The sequence below is a fragment of the Scomber japonicus genome, chromosome 19, assembly GCF_027409825.1.
Source record: "Scomber japonicus isolate fScoJap1 chromosome 19, fScoJap1.pri, whole genome shotgun sequence".
NCBI classification, from domain to species: domain Eukaryota; kingdom Metazoa; phylum Chordata; class Actinopteri; order Scombriformes; family Scombridae; genus Scomber; species Scomber japonicus.
Genome location: NC_070596.1, coordinates 13,930,817 through 13,944,530, shown reverse-complemented (window position 1 = coordinate 13,944,530; position 13,714 = coordinate 13,930,817). Strand labels below are relative to the sequence as shown.

Below are 13,714 nucleotides of genomic sequence, written 5' to 3'. Positions count from 1 at the left end.
TAATAAGATGATAAAAGTAACAAGGGTGTGAAAATAGCCAGACCATCAGGATTGGATGAATTGGATGCTTAAGTCTACCAAAACTCTTGAGTTAGGAAGACATGAGAGACAAACAGAGGAAGAGAGTCACTTCTAAGGGAAAATGTTGGGTATATGCACTGCCCTCATTGTTTCAAGGCCCCCGAGGCAAAGGGTAGACATCCTGACCCTCCTGTTCCTGTGCCATTTGGTATCCATGTGGAGACCATTTATCCAGATCTGAAAAAAGGTTGAATGGCACCCCTGTGGAGGCTGCAGTCAGCATGGCCTGCAGCAGAATGAAGAACCTGTATTTCAATTCGAAGAGTGGAGAGACATGCTGGAGAGAGCCACTTGCTGACTGAGTGTATTGTTGTTTTTTTTTCTGTAGCTCACTGTGAAGTTACTGACCCAAATGACAGAGGAGACCATGTATTCTGATCGCCTCCCGATTTGTGGAAATTACGCTTATGGGAGGAATATCTAGATAGTAGCAGTGACAGGGGCTCTATCTGACACACCTCCTTAATATTAGAGGGGCTAGATCTCAAATTGATACTTCTGGCCACAAGTGCGAAGTGCACAGTATGTACTGTATCCATAAACCCTTTAGGTCTATAAAAATACATCAATACCTGTGAGCAAAAAACAACTTTTTGAGTAGCATCAGGAAATACAAGACTTTAAAAACCAGATTAGCCGTTTTGTAAACATGGAACTACATCAATTGTGGAACCTGTTGTGCCACTTAGATGAGATATGAGGAACCAATCCTTAGTTTATGAAACTACCAGCAGTTTCCATGAACAAACCAACAACATGTCAGTATAGGTTTAAAGAATAGGAAGGTCAGATGATATCAGGCTAGTGAGATGCCCCTTTGGCAGTTAGAGAAGAAAAAGCAAGTTCATAACTGTCTTACAGATTTTGGGACTGGATTTTAATAACAGGTTTCTTTTGTACAAATAACAAAAGCAACCTGTTATTCAAGTACAAGAAACAGCAGCTGCACAATAGTAAACCCACACATCAGTGTTCATGCATTTTCACATGATCAGGAGGAAGTGGCATGTGTAGATATTATCTGCATTATGTCTCATTAGTGCAGTAGGCTCAACACATCCTGAGGAGACATCGGAACAAAGGACACGAGGGAAATGATGTCAGGTATTGTATGTGTGTCACAGTGGGGATAGTAGGTATGTTGTTGACGGTCTCATTTCCTTTCCTTCTTAGATGCATCATTTTCTCAAAGCTAAAAGAGGTGTATGTGCACACTGTATATAATTTACACCCATCTCTAGATATTTTTGTCTCCCTCTAATTTTCTCCATGACAGATTTATGTATTTTGTTTTCTATTCCTCTACAACACTGCTAATATTGAGCTCTTGGCATAGAGAATAATGAACAGGTGTGACAACAGGCAGGACAATTGCGAATCATAAGCCTGAAAATACTGTGAGGAATTGGCCCATTAAAACTTTACGGATTAATTTAAAACTATGGCTCTCTATTCCAGTCCTTGGAACAAGAAGTCCTGCTGGTTTTGGTTCCAGCCATTTAATCAGGAACTGTTTTACACCTGGGAGTCGAGGTGAATGCAATTCAGAGCCTAATAGGATAGAAAACCAAAAATACTATTCAACTCTAATGAAATATTTATGTGACTGTGGTTCTTCTACTTCCAGTATAGTTAACTTTTAATATATTCTGCTCAGATGCAGTTGAAGTGAAAGTTTCTAAATATATAATATTAAATCAATATCCACTATTGTTTGTACATTTTGCTTAGGATGACTTTGTGCAAAATATTTCCATAACTATTTTTTTTGTGTATGGAAATATTACACCAGCTGTAATGTTGACATGTAGTATTACCTTACAGTTGACATAACATTCAATAGTAGTAATTTTAAGCACTTAGTGATACATTTAATTTACTAACTGAGGATGTTTTAGGGCCACAAAACATACAAGAATCTAAAGACAAATGTCAAATATAGAAATAGATAGATAGATAATCATAATTAGTAAGTCAACAAAAATATCTCAATATCACAATGGACACATTTGACTCCACTGCACTGCACAAAAGCAATTATTTCATCCACATTAACACACTGATTTCCCAACTGAAATCACCTTATACACCTGGGCTGTTCCAAATTTATCTTCGCTCCTTTACTTCTCTTATGTTTTGCTGGTATTATATTAAATCCTTGTTCAGGCTGTCTACTCTCTTCTCATATCACATTTGATTTTGTTTGTCACATTCAATTTTGTTTGTCGTCCTCATTAGTTTATCATTTAGCCCTTGAGGTTTTTATTGTATGTATAGAATCTTAAAAGAAATATTTTAGTAATTACACACACACACCTTTCTGGTGACCAAATTAGATTTGTGCTATTTTCTCTGGTCTGCTCTCTTTCAGTCCTCAGTTTATCGTCCACATCACCAAATTATTGGGGACCATGATATAAATATAATTGGTGATCCCCAGACATTTTGTGTTAACTCCACCATCATTCAAAATCTCAATATTGCCTGTTGCCCTACTTTTCTTCTTTTAAGAATATCCATACCCTTGGGTGGATGAACTATTACATTTTAATGACCATTTTAATCTGCTTTACACCTAACCATGAAAATTGACAATATGAAGGAGTTTTTTCTACATTCATATTTTCTTTTAAAATAAAGAAAGACGGCTGGTGTGATGACTAAACCCTACAGGTCCACTCATGCTGCAATAATAGAGATCTACAGTCAAAGGCTATTACCTTTAATTACATAATTTCTTCTTTTCAGAACCTGCAATAAAGAAGTGTGCCAGTAACACCCACAATAAGAAAAAGTACCAAACACACCTTTTATATATACACTGTGTACTACACGGACTGATGTCTTGGAAACAAGATTGGAAAAATTAAGATAAATGACCCTGCTTTGTTTTATTGATTACAATTGGTATTCTGATTTATATTATCAGCATGACAAGGTAAGGTCAAGTTCTGCTAACCCAGTTCATTTTTCTATATATTCACTCCTAACTTTGAGGAATGATACTCTGGTAACCTGTGTATGTGTTTAACTAGCACACTGTAGTCCTGTCTTGACTGGGTCCTGGTGTGGGCTAGTGGAGGTCAGAGGACAGAGTACTGATGAGATGGCAGAAAGCAGAGAAATCGCTGATGTTGCTTCTGTGAGGGAAATAGATACCATTGACAAGAGAGTGTAACTCCCCTCGGTCGATTATTAAAATGGAGAAAGCTGTATGTGTGTGCAGTTCTTGCTGACAGAGGATCAGGCTAGAGAGACTTGGGGTCACAGACTAACAAGGATAGATGAATGTATTTGTGACTGAGTGCATGTGTGCATCTATCTATCTATCTATCTATCTATCTATCTATCTATCTATCTATCTATCTATCTATCTATCATTCCAGTTATAATTAGCACAATTAGCATTAATCATCTCAGGTAGAGTACATCTCCATGGGCTACCTTACTTTTACTGTAACTGAAAACTTAACTGCTACACACACACACACACACACACACACACACACACACACACACACAGTTGAGTACTGTCCTGCGTCAGTGTGGAGGAATAAATAGACTATCACTATGCCAGAACTGAAGCATGCTGCTGTGTGTGCTTGTGTGTGTATGTGTGTGTGTACGTGTTTGTGTGTGTGTGTGTGCACTGGTAGGCTCCTGCTGTGCTGATTTCAGCAGGAACAGATGGTCCTGCCAGGGCTCTGCCGAGGCTCCACAGTCCGGAGTCTGTGAGAAGACTTGTGAATGTGTGTACAGTATATATGTGTGTGTGTGTGTGTGTGTGTGTGTGTGTGTGCACTCCTGCTGATTTCCTCCTTTGTCATTCCATAAAATAACCAACCGCACACTTCCTTGTATCTATTTTACATAGTACATAGACACTAATTGTCGTGGTGTAGTGATATCCTAGTGGTCTTTGGCCTTCTTGTCTGTTCATTTGACACTTAGTAGTTTAATCCTGCTTGAAAGGCTCTTCACTGCTAAGCTCATGTTTGCCAACACACAAAGCTGTAACACTTCCACCTTGTTGTGTGTGTGTGTCCGGTGTGTAGTTGCTTATGAACACATTCACATAAATGTCAGCTGCCAAAATCAAAGTTTAAAAAACGTATGGTACATTGCTGCTTCCTATTGAAACTATAAATTCAAATGAAATAAATGGATTAAATTATAACAAATAAATAACAATGACTGTTACCAACACAAAGCAAAGCATGGTTATATGAGAGTATTTCTCATATTGCTTAAAATTCTAGGAGCTGCAGAGATGAACTTGCTGTGGGGATAAATAGATCTGTGTTGAGTAGAGAAGGTAGATAAGATTGGAAGATGGATTTTATGTACAGCATCCTTCCCCTTTAACCTAAATCTGAATTGAGGTGTATTGATGGTCAGTATGTGAAGGTTTTCCACTAGGACATTGGAAAAAACAATCTTGATATGCTGAAAAGCTGTTATTGAGCAGTAAGCTGTCCTTGGTTGGTTATTAGCAAGGTGATATTATCTGCTATTGGTGATATATCTCCATGACTTGAAATACCAATCAATATTTTATATTCCTAGATGTGTCACAACATTTTATCATGCATTTAAGAGCAGCTGTCTGTCCATGTTCAAAATTCACCTGTTTCAAAGATGGGGGGTGATGTCACTGTCCAAAAAGAAAGATTGAAATAGGACCCTAAATTTATTTGGAGAAAAAAAATGAGGTCAGAAGTTGGTGCTTATGCAGCATATACAGTATGTAGTGGGAGTTGTGAGAGCATGAGCACAGCTAGGGTTGTCCAGATGTGGACTAATTCCCTAATGGGTTTTACTCCACAACACACAAAAGCTAGGCTAGAAAGCGCACACATGTGCTGTTTGGTATCCCGGTGATGCTGCTCATTCTCTCTCTATATCTCTGTCCATTTTCATTAATAACAGTAGTGGTGTAGCTGCTGGTGGCAGATGAGCAGATTAGTGTGATGTGTTACAAAGCCAGATCACAGCAATGGATAGAGTATTTTTAAGAAATTAATTTTACTCGATGGACTCAATGTTATGATCTTACATTTCGGGCATTTGTAGACATTGAACGGCTTCAGCGACTTTCTGTCTCTTCGTGTTTGCCGGTGTTTTTCTAATATTCACTCTCTTTACTCTTTAGCTGTTGCCCGTCTGCCTCTCTCTTCTCTGTTCAAACGGCAAAGAAAATCTCTTGAATGCAGATAGCTTCCTCTTTAAGCTGAAATGACTAAATTCATGGAGTTTGCCAACTATTGATTTCAGGGAAAATATGCTGGAAGAGCTTTCCTCTACTGTAACTACATTGTTTCAAATGAAGCACGTAGGTAATGAATTACCACACTGTCATGGTTGTGGTTGTGTATTCATTCTGTTGGATAGCATTCATAAAAATGTGTGCTACATCAGTCGGCTCAGTTTCTCTCCCGAACCCACTACTTCTTCATCTGCAGGAGCTGATCAGAGACTCCATTCATTCCAGGTCAATTTGGGCAGTGTGCTCGATATGGCCGTTTCATTACACACTTCCTTCCTGTCTGTCTCTGCGACTCTGGGGAGAAGACGGAGGGACCGAGACGGAGAAAGGAAGGAACAGGAGGAGAGAGAGTGGGAGAGAGAGAGAGACAGAGAGAGAGGGAGGAGGGGGCGGGATTGACGTTTTTTTTTCTTGTGTGGTAGAGTGGGGGAGAGGGAGGAAAAGCAGAAGGGAGGTTAGAAACAAGGGAGTAGAAGAACAGAATAATTTGCAGTATGTGAGGAGGAGAGGGACAGAGGTGTAATATTATATGTGTGTGTGTGTGTGTGAGTGTGAGAGTATGGAGGATGTGAGATAAGAGAGAAAATAGGATGACAAGGAATGAGATAGTAAAACGGGTTGAATGACAGGCTGTGACTGATTTAGAGAGGAATAATGGAGCCATAAGGTAGGATGTGAAAGGCTAAAAAGGAGGGAGAGTGAGGGAGGAAAAGATTAAAGGGGAATTACAGTGATTTTAGACTTACTCTCCTGTTTGCCATCATACAAATTAGGAAGGCCTAATTACAAGATGTAGTAAAACAATAAAGACCACGAGGTCAGATTAAAAGTGAGGTTAGACAGATGACACCCTTTTATGATTGAGGTCTGATAGGTCATTGTGTCTATCAGTACAAGGCTCCCTTCTTCAATTTCACAACTCCCTCTGTAATCACATTATGCTTTCTTTTTCAAATAGTCTGTCTCTATCAGCCTCTTTTGTATTTTGGCGGTTTAATGTCCAGTGGTCCATTTGCCACAGTCACCGTCATTAACAAGCTAGAAAGCAAGCAAAGAACAAACCACGTAAAATAAGAACGAAAGAAAGAAAACTGTACAGTAGAAGGACAAAAGCAAAACAAAATATTCCTTAACTGTCTGTAGGTGTGATTCTTCTCAGCAAAATACTGTTTCGGTTCTTCTGTCACTTTTGACTGAGGAACCAAAACGATGTTGTGGCACAAAAACACTACTCTGCTTTTAGATTTTGACATGCTAGTGTCATGCTTGTGTGTGTGTATGTGTGTGTGTGTGTGCAGTATGTTTATGTTTGTGCTGGTGTGCAAAGGAAGCATTAGATTGCAACAAAGCATGAGACAAAGGAGGAAAAGGACAGTCAGAAATCAGCCTCAACTTTTCCCCATGGGATTGGTCGCCATGACTACTGAAGCATTTTCAGCTGAATGTAGGACAAACATAAGGAAGAGTGTATGTGAGAGAGAGAGAGAGAGAGAGAGAGAGAGAGAGAGAGAGAGAGAGAGAGAGAGAGAGAGAGAGAGAGAGAGAGAGAGAGAGACAGGGATAACATGGCACCATTGATACTGTCATGAAGAGCACAAGTGTTTTAATGTAGACAAATGGATATAGATGTAATGTAGATAATACAATTAAAAGATTGAAGGTCAATGATTGTATTGCACCATCATATCAGTGTACTATATCATCTCACCCTTATTGTCATCTAAGATAAACATCCAGGATGCAATTAGAAAAACACATCTGCCAAAAATGGCACAGTGGCAAACCAGAAGACACTTGATCTTCAATAGAAAACATGCCAGGCGGCAGGAAAAGGCAGCGACCCAGTACGTACTCTATGAACTCCAATGGAAAACAGAGACCAATGAGAACAAACAACATCAAGAGACTATAACATCTCATCTTACAACCAGACAATCAGACTCCATCTATATTTCAAAAGCCATGGAAAACTGCAACAATAGGGTGTCATGATCCAAGATTAGTGGAGGTCACCTTTAATGAGGAACACTGGTATCTCGTTTCCATGTTGACAGGCTAACCACAATATCACCTCAGGGTAATTTGTCAGAATTCGGTAACAAACCTTGAGAGGAAGTAATTTAATTTGTGTATAAAATCCGGTTTTCTTTATCTAAACAAGAGAACGGAAGTGAATTTAACTGAAACCCTGAATTATTGCTTTTCTTTCTAGTTGACACATCTTTTATGTTAGCTCAGCATGTCATTATGGGATTTGAATGCCAAGCAGCCGCAAGCATCAATAAAGGAAAACATGTAACTAATAACTACAATAACTCGATTTTACTTATTCTTAACCAACTGAGTTAGAGACTGTTGTTATTGTGTTTGTATCAGCAGCTTGGTGATGATTTGCTATATGTTTTTTAAAGTTGTGTTTGCTCAACACAGGAAACAACTCTCAATTTTTCTCTGTTTGACTTGGTTTGTCAATATTTGCATAAAGGACCTCCAATGTTACTGGTGATGAATTATTTATGGAAACTAAAGGAAAGAGACTTGTAAGGGTTGGTTCTGCTTGACAGTGTTGTCATGGACCTGCCGTGTGTGTGTGTGTGTGTGTGTGTGTGTGTGTGTGTGTGTGTGTGTGTGTGTGTGTGTTAAGGGGGTTGAGTGAGTGTCAGTGTGAGAGAGAGAGAGAGAGAGAGAGAGAGAGAGAGAGAGAGAGAGAGAGAGAGCGAGAGAGAGAGTGATGCGCTCTGCTGAGCTCACCGGCAAAGTCACTGCTTTCTCAAGGACACTGCGGCTAAGGGGCAAGAAAGAAAGAAGGAATGACACACAGGAAGAAGAGGCAAGAATAGAGCAGAGAGCTATGAAGACATTAAGTGATAGAAGGGCACAGGAGATAAAGAAATAAGCACAAAACAAGCAGACAAAATGAGAGTGGAGGAGGCAGCAGATGAAAAAAGTGAAAAAGAGCGGTACTGTACGAGCATGGGAACACAATGAATCATCTCCACAGCTAATGTGTGTGTATGTGTGTTTGAATGTGTGCACATGTCACTTTCTGTGGTTCTGTGTGAAAGCGAAAATGTTTCTTGCTGGAAAAACATAAAAGCTATGCAGTATGAGTAACTGTAAAACACTGGTGAACTATTTCCCTGAACCTGTTAAACACAAAACAGTGCAAATACAGATGAGTGTCATTGTTAATTAAGTTGATTGATTTATTTCAATTAATAACTTTAATTGTGAAAAATGCATCACAATTTATCAGAGCTCAAGATGATGTCTTCAAATTGCTTATTTTGTCCAGAAAACCCAGTTTATGGTGATATAGCAGCAATCCTCACATTTTAGAAGTTGGAGTGTGTGGTATTTTGTCTTGATAAATTATTTGAATGATTAACAGCTTTTCACATGTGTCATCAATTAGTGGCCACACATTCAAATTGATTTTCTCTGGATTTAATTTCAATCATAAATTGTAACAGCATTTATACAAACCAAAATTCACTGACTCGACACCAACAAACCACCAAGACAACATACTGCAGGGGGACTCACTGGGCTCACTGTGGAGCCGAGCAGTGAAGCAGCTCTTTCTGCCTGGTTCTGCCTCACCAGTGATCCACTAAAACCTCTACAGCAATCAATTATTTACACATAAACACACGCACGCAGACCCCAAAACACTCCCACTGAGATGATAGTGGGAAGACCGCCGGGTGAACTGCATAAAAGCCACTTTGCATACATAAGTAAGCAGTTTACCAACCACTAAGACCACGGCCGATGACCAGTTGTAATCACCAAAATGTGAAGCAACCTCAGAGCACAGTTTTAAAACTGAGGACCAGACCATGAGGTGAAGAAATACTAAATGGTTAAAGAATATGATTTTGTGAGCAGATATGTAGACAGAGACAGACACACAGACATAGGAGAGGTATGGAGATACACAAGTAGGCTGAATAGAGAGAATGTAAACAGACATTTGAACGGTTACCAAGAAGGAGGCATAGATGGGCAGACTGAAAAAAGAGAGCAACATGGATAGGAGGGCTGCAAATGGTAATTACTTCCACTATTAATTCACGTGTGATAATTGTTTGAAAAATGCATCATTTAGTCTATAAACTGCTGTTTAGGCAACAGTCCACAAATCATTCAATTTACATTATGAAAAGAGGTTGGCAGTAAAGCCTTATCAAAGTTGTTGTCCAGTCATTTTTTGTAGATCAACTAATTAGTCAAATCAGTTTATAATGTCAGCCTTAATGAAGAAGTAAATGTACAAATACATTGGTGAATATACGGAACAGTAGACAGGGAGCAGGAGGAAGGACTTTAGGTATACACACATTAGGTATATATATATATATATATATACATATACATATATATAGGCTAGGTGGGCATATACATGCATGAGCTGGTAGATAGACCACAATATCCTGTCAACAAGTGAAACTCGATGGTATGTTGTTTACATTTATGAAAGGCAATCTGCATTGCATTCTTGTTTCTGAGTAGGTAAAGACAAGCTTCCAGTACTTGCAACAACCCGTGTGTGTGAAAACAGCTCTTGACATTTGACTTCTCTCCCATCTGTCACACTCCAAATAGTTTACCATGAAAAGTTACCCCTGCTTGATGACTTTCTTGGGAAAACCTAGCAATAATATGGAAGAGTTCCTAACACTGCACAGTGAAAAAACCTTTGACTTCGATAAACATCCTCAAAGTGATAATCGTGACTCCTTTCACATGTAACAGAAACCATAACATGCACACTGCCAAACACGCTAGCTGTGTTTCTATCAGCAAACTTTTGAAATGTTGCAAAAAAGAAAACACAAATTAGGTGTATTTCCATCATCTGGTTTGCAACAAATAAACTAGGCTACACAAAGAAGCTGGCAGTATAGGCTACGTTACACAGGGCTGTAATAAACAGAGTAGAAGAACTAGAAATAACACCAGTCACCTTGGCCATCAATAAGAAAAAAAAGGAAAGAGCCATGATTGTGCATGTAATGGGAACATCCAGGAAGACACAGACAGCAGAAACAGCTGATCAGTCGTAAGCTGAATGTTCACTATGTCAGAGGTTATTCAACACAGGTGTTTAGTGCATAAACGTTCTATGTGAAACTAAAAGAAACTCTTTTGAATGTTGCAGTTTCCATCAATCATTTCTGTTGCAATACTTCAAAATGCGCGTTAATATATGTTGGGTGGCAGGGGTGTGAACTAACCTCGGTGCTACAGGGTTTCTCTCGTTTTTCTGGCTGATTGGGCTGCTCTGTAAACAATAAACCACCAAGTCTGCAGCAGCACTTCATGTGCAGAGCGAGACAGTGCACGCGATACACTCCACAGAGATATGTAGATAGAGATAAAAATGGCTTCCACTATTCATTTCACTCACCTCCCTCTGTCCTCCTATCTGAGTATCTGCCCGCTACTTTTTCAGTGTCTTTCAGCCAGTCTGCTGGCCTGTAGTCAGCGCAGTTCAGGGCAGGCAGGGTCCAACACCTGAGAAGACACAAGTTCAAAGGTCGGTCAACATCGGTAGGAAAGTGCTTAAGGATCACATTCGGCTTAAGTCACAAGCTGACTAGCTGACATCAAACAGAGAGAAAAAGAACAAGGCGCAAAAACTGTGTATACAGTTATCATGCATTTCCACATGCACAAAATACAGAAATAAATATGCATGTACACGCTGCACTAAGATGTATAAGGAAACTGTTTTTAGGGAAACAGAGAGAGAGAGAGAGAGAGAGAGAGAGAGAGAGAGAGAGAGAGAGAGAGAGAGAGAGAGAGAGAGAGAGAGAGAGAGAGAGACATTGGAAGACTAAACCTCCATTGGGTACTCTGGCAAGTAAATCTTTAATCTCTGTGCGATAAGAGTAATTATTTTGCTTTGAAGTATGAATGTCTGAATTATGACACAGCAGACCAACACTGTTATATTACTTCCTCCTCTCCTTCCTGTAAACATCACTAGAAGGACATTGGAAAAGTAGTGAGGGGAAATGGGGAAACTAGGGCTAGAAAAAAAGAAAGGAAACAAAGGAAAGAAATACAAAAAGACAACATCAAGACATAAAAAAACTATTTTTTAAAAACACTGACTAGAAAATTGAAACCCTGCCTTTCCCTTCTCCATTTGCATATATGGGTCGCTACATAAATATGTGCATCCAACAGCATCTCTGTTTCCATACTTGCTTTGCATGCAAACATAATACAAGGAACAGGATGAACCATGTTACACTGCATCACATCATTTAAATCAAAGTTCTGTCATTTATTCCTCTGAGACAAGTCTGACTTTGAGAATATGAGAAGCTGCCTATTAGCTTTTTCAATCTACATTTACCACTTTAAAAAGCTTATAACACAATTGGGAACATGGCACTAAAAACCTTTAAGAGCTACTGGCTGCCTGGTGACACACAATTTGTCCTTTTAACATTAGTGTGAATAGGTTGTGGCTTTTATAGCTAAGCCACTGTCTTCTTTCAGTTATTAGCTTGAACACCTTAAAGCACCATCAATTGATGAACCAGCTAGAGTCATTAGTTAAGCTTACTGGATTTAATTTGTACTATTGTAAATCAATACGAACAAGCCTGATTACTTGACTATTGGGAAATATTACATTATCTGCTTTGTTTCTAATTTATAAGTGAAGTTAGGAGATGTGACTCGGTGAAACAGCAGCAGTCCTGCCAGAGCTTATACTGCACGATGTGTTACAACGCATAAAATACAACCCTCTGTAATCACATGTTCCTCGTGGTGAAGAGAGGATTGTCTGTGAAAATCCAGACAAACCAGTCACAACAAAGAGATGGCGTTGCTCCCTCCCACAAATATGAGACACAGTTACACAGCCAAGAAAATCAAAGCAGAACAAATGTACAGAATTCACTGTTTGTTTGCAGAAAAGGTCACACCTAGGATAATGGAGCATAACTGAGGTGGGTGTTGGTTATGATAATGGGTGTTAAGTCATGGTCCTGACAAGACAAACAGGTTCTCAGTCACATCATGAAAGTAAATCTATTCAGGACTCTTGACATACAGATACTCACACAAATAGAAACATCACACCTACAAGCACACTGCGGTCTGTGCAAACATGCACAATAAGTCGCAAAATGTTCCTGTAGAGTACGTAACCTCACACACACCTCACAGTCTTCTTGTAGGGTGAGCAGTGTAAAACATGGCACCTTTATCACCTTATCAAGATAAAATAAACGTTATTCCTTAAAATAAACCCTTTCACTTTGTATTCATGCTAATATATTTAAGTAAAATATTATTCTGTGTGTTTTAATTCAAGAAAACTCTTTCAGTTCAAATCTTTCATACAGAAGGTTGATTAAGGTTGACCATTAAAACATGTGAATGTTAATTACAGTTTCATACTACAAATATGACAACCTGTGTGGCATATTGAATAGGTAATTGAAATATGAATCAGATAAAAGAAAAAACAACAATTTATAATGACATGAATTTAGAGACATGCATATTAAGTAAAGAGAATCTATTTATCTGGTGATTTTTCACAGAAGATCTGGCAGATGTTCAGCAGAGGTAAATTATGATGTGTAGATAGGCTTGTAAAGCAATTTTTCACACTTGTAATGGGCGTGGTGTATCAGTTTAAGATGGAGAAAACATCAAGTCGCAGATTTGTGTTTTTTCCCCTGCTGTTGCAGAACTCTGACTCTGTTAGATGACAGTCTCCAGTGACTGACACACGCTCTTGGTAGCGTGCTGAAACCAAAGAAAATAAACCCTCGGTCGACGGCATTATTCAATTTGCCGATCCTTCACATCTCATTTGGAAACCATTACTGATAGTGAGAAATAAGAAACTAAGAGTCAAACTGTGAAGCAACGGTGCAATGAGGCATAAACAAAGACATCATTTTATGCTACAATAGAAGTCATCAAAACCTGACTCAGAGCATGAAAGACAACCTGTAAGAAATTGAGCTTGTTAGTCACAGACTGCCAACGCCAGTGATTGTCATTTTTCAATCAGAGAGGCTAAGAGACACGTTACAAAAAAAAACAAAAAAACACACACATCTGTGAACACACATTTGCACATGCCACATGGAAATCTGCATGAAAACACATTCACCAGTCAGTCTGCTTTCTTGTCTATCCATCTGTACACCTCCCATAGGCAGGGTTGAGCTCCCTGGTCCATATGCTGCATGAGACCCCCCCCTCCCCCTCCCCCTCCTCCTCCCCGAGCCCACGTTATGATGAAAACAGGGCAGAGCACTTTCTGTCTTTCTCCATGAATGACACTAACCAGTCTCTAGCTCTGACTCTACCCCGACTATTATT

General features: G+C 39.2%; 1 protein-coding gene across 1 annotated transcript in view; it reads right to left on the bottom strand.

The window, feature by feature from the left end:
* strbp (spermatid perinuclear RNA binding protein) overlaps positions 1-10,831 on the bottom strand; it is a 46,709-nt gene extending 35,878 nt beyond the window's left edge. Inside the window, exon 1 of the mRNA XM_053340211.1 lies at positions 10,761-10,831. The gene's annotated coding sequence lies outside the window, so the exon portion shown is untranslated. The remainder of the gene's footprint in view (positions 1-10,760) is intronic.
* Positions 10,832-13,714: the final 2,883 nt, after the last annotated feature.